The following is a 3,382-nucleotide window of genomic DNA, read 5'->3' on the forward strand; positions in this document are numbered from 1 at the left end:
TCAATTATAGATAATTATTCACTGAAATATCAATAATTATATAATTATAAACCTCAATGTTTTCAGTCTGCAGCCTTCAGTCTGTAGAAAACCACAGAGCTCCTTCAGTCCAGAATCTCCCAGGTTGGTGTTGAACAGGTACAGTTCTGTCAGATGGGTCGGTTTGGACTTCAGAGCTGAGAACAGAGACGTCCAGCTGGTCTCTGACAAACTGCACTTCCACAATCTGAATAAAGAATAAAAGATGAGCTGAAGCCAACAGGATGCAGTTAAAACTGAAATATGAACAAATAAATAATAAAATGTAGAAAATTAATTTTCCTGAATGTAAAAGAAACATGATGAACTGATTCTAACATCTGATCCAGTCAAACTGGTTTAAAGAGTCCAAACCAGCAGAACCAGAACATTTGATCAAAAAAGAAACTCAAAGTTTTTCTAAAAGCTTCTCAGGATCTTAAACTCAGTCGGATGTTTTTTCTCTCTCCATGTTTCTTTCCAGGCTCTGTATCAGCTGACTGCTCTGTACCTTCATTTATCATCAGAGATTTTATGTCTCCAGTTTTTGGTCATTAATCTATTAATGATGTTTTTCTTGCTGGTTGTATTTTAACTGCAGCTCATTGCTAAGTATGACAGATGTAAACGTTTTATTTCAATCCGTCTAATTCAGAGTTTTACAACATCCATTACAGCTCAGATTCTGAAAGTTGATCATTTTCTCATTTTGTGATGATTCAGTTCCTGAACTATCAACTAGAAAATATTGAGTCTTTTCTCTGTCAGATTGATTTGGGTCATTTAGTTCAAGTTCTGAATCCTCCATCAGAGACGCTGCAGAAATGGGAACATTATCATAAAGAACAACCTGATTGTGAAGACGAGTCATTTTTAAATCTATTTTCCAGGTGAACCACATGAGGATGATTTCAGTCACTAATGAAGTTTGTTGCACACAAAGTTTACAAAGGTAAGATCTCATTTCCTGTCCTACAAAATAAGAGCTGAATCAAGATGTCAAGATGTTTGAACTAAATGACTTTAACACCAAAACCTTCACAAAGTCAGTATTTACTGCAGGACAGTTAATTAATGATCTTTATATTATTTCTGTCTCCTTCATGTCAGGAACTCAGCCAGAAGACTGTGGTCATCCTGACAGAGTCTGACCGTCAGAACAAACTCAGATTTCCTCTGGAAGCTGCTCTCAGTGGTTTGGAGGATGACTGACTTGTAATTTGCTCCATCAGTGGAATTGACACTAAATTAGAAACTCATCACCTGCTTCCATGTTGTTTTGCTTCCTGCCAACATAAAACTCCTGCATGAGCTGCAGCTCCATAAGAGGAGGCAGTCGAGTCCCCAGAAAGCTTCCCTGTTTCTAGGAACCATTTCATCCAGAGTTGGTCGACTTTCTCTGTCAGACGGTGAACCTTCAGTCTGAGCATGTGCAGAACCTCCTAACACACCTGGTCCAGATTCATGTGCTGCAGTCTCTGCTGGTTCTGATGTCTGGACCAGAATACTCATGTCCTAAAGAACCTGCAGCCTGTTGAGCTCAGAGAAAAACTCAGTGGTCTGGATTTTTTCAGACGAAGATGAAGTTGGTTTCTGATTGAAGCTTCAGATTCAGGAAATGGATAAAGGGCGATTCCACCTATTTATTCACTACAACAAGCATCTTTAATCTGCTCTAGTTAAACATTAAAACACCTGGACTGGATTATTATCAACTAATAGCAGAATGTTTAAAACTAAGTGTGAGATTTGAGGAACTTCAATAAAGGGAGATTTTCATTCTCTGTTTTTCATCTGACCTTTGACCTGCTTGACATGAGGGGGATTTCTCCACACTGGGAGTCCGAATGCTGTCCTGTTCTGACCTCAGGTCAGCAGGTCCAACTCAGTTACACAGAGGGACTAAATTAAACTCTGGATCCAAGTCCAGGAACAAACTCAGAAAATATTTATTAGAACAGAAGATATGAACTTTGATTTATGATCAATTATAGATAATTATTCACAGAAATATCAATAATTATATAATTACATACAACAATGTCTCCAGTCTGTAACCTTCAGTTTGTAGAAAACCACAGAGCTCCTTCAGTCCAGAATCTCCCAGGTTGGTGCCCATCAGGTCCAGTTCTGTCAGATGGGTCGGGTTGGACTTCAGAGCTGAGAACAGAGACGTCCAGCTGGTCTTTGACAAACTGCAGCTCTTCAATCTGAATAAAGAATAAAAGATGAGCTGAAGCCAACAGGATGCAGTTAAAACTGAAATATGAACAAATAAATAATAAAATGTAGAAAATTAATTTCCCTGAATGTAAAAGAAACATGATGAACTGATTCTAACATCTGATCCAGTCAAACTGGTTTAAAGAGTAAAACCAGCAGAACCAGAACATTTTATCAACAAAGAAACTCAAAGTTTTCTCTGAGCAGCAGCCTGGATGAGGTGAGCTATTTCTGCTGGTTCCTGATCATCAGCTGGAGACCCGACTTGGTAACCGGATCAGATCCAGTCAGTTTATTCATGAATGGCCTTGGGTTCTTCTTAAAGCTGCTGAAAGCCAATGGAGGCCATTATTTCCTAAGGAGACGTGACCTGATGAAGCTTCATCACAGAGACGAGGCTCCAACCGACTGGCAGCTGTCAGACTAAAGAGGACGGTTCCTCTCTGACCCGGCCCAACAGAACCACAGCTTCAGGACAAAGTGAGGAACCTGCTGCTGCTGCTGCAAACCTCACTGTCATTCAGCTCATCTAGATTTGCTTTTCTACAATCAGTCACTTCTTAGATGTTTCATTAATGATGATTTGAACTGGTCAGTGTTTGTGGCTCGACTGGAGGGAAACATTTAATTCTGGATGTAAAGATGAGAATCAGAAATAAAACAATCTGAATCTTTACCAACCAAACTGAAACATCTCCATCGTTAATTAACTTCATTTGAATTATTTTACTCATTTTGTTCATCAGTCAGAAACATTTTAAAAACTGAAAAACAAAGTTCAATGATCTCAAAGTCTGAAAGAAGAAAATAATTTATAAGGTAAAATGTGTTAGACATTTTATTCTGACATTTAAAAAGGTTGTTTTAAAATATTACAATAAAATTATTAATTATACTAATGATTAAAGTATGAATTAATGATTTTATTGTATAAATAGAGAAAACAAACCTCAGATTCTTCACTTTACTGACTGAACTCTCCAGGATCTCAAGCAGATTCTTCATATCAGAGTCTCCGAGATGGATGAACCAAATGATTTCCAGTTCAGTCAGATCTGGGTTGGACTTCAGAGCTGAGGTCACAACTTCACGTTCAGCCTGATGGAGCCAACAGCCACCAAGTCTGTGATGAGAGAAGAAA

The 3,382-nt window shown here is 38.3% G+C and overlaps 1 long non-coding RNA gene across 1 annotated transcript; it reads right to left on the bottom strand.

Moving 5' to 3' along the window:
• Positions 1-135: 135 nt before the first annotated feature.
• On the bottom strand, positions 136-3,353 carry LOC106944068 (uncharacterized). The gene is made up of 2 exons (XR_001424099.1): positions 3,191-3,353; positions 136-226 (listed from the first exon to the last, which is right to left on the bottom strand). It is a non-coding gene; the product is annotated as an uncharacterized LOC106944068 (long non-coding RNA).
• Positions 3,354-3,382: the final 29 nt, after the last annotated feature.

This window comes from Poecilia latipinna, unplaced genomic scaffold (genome assembly GCF_001443285.1).
Source record: "Poecilia latipinna isolate Pla-1442-1.1 unplaced genomic scaffold, P_latipinna-1.0 Scaffold6781, whole genome shotgun sequence".
Classification (NCBI taxonomy): Eukaryota; Metazoa; Chordata; class Actinopteri; order Cyprinodontiformes; family Poeciliidae; genus Poecilia; species Poecilia latipinna.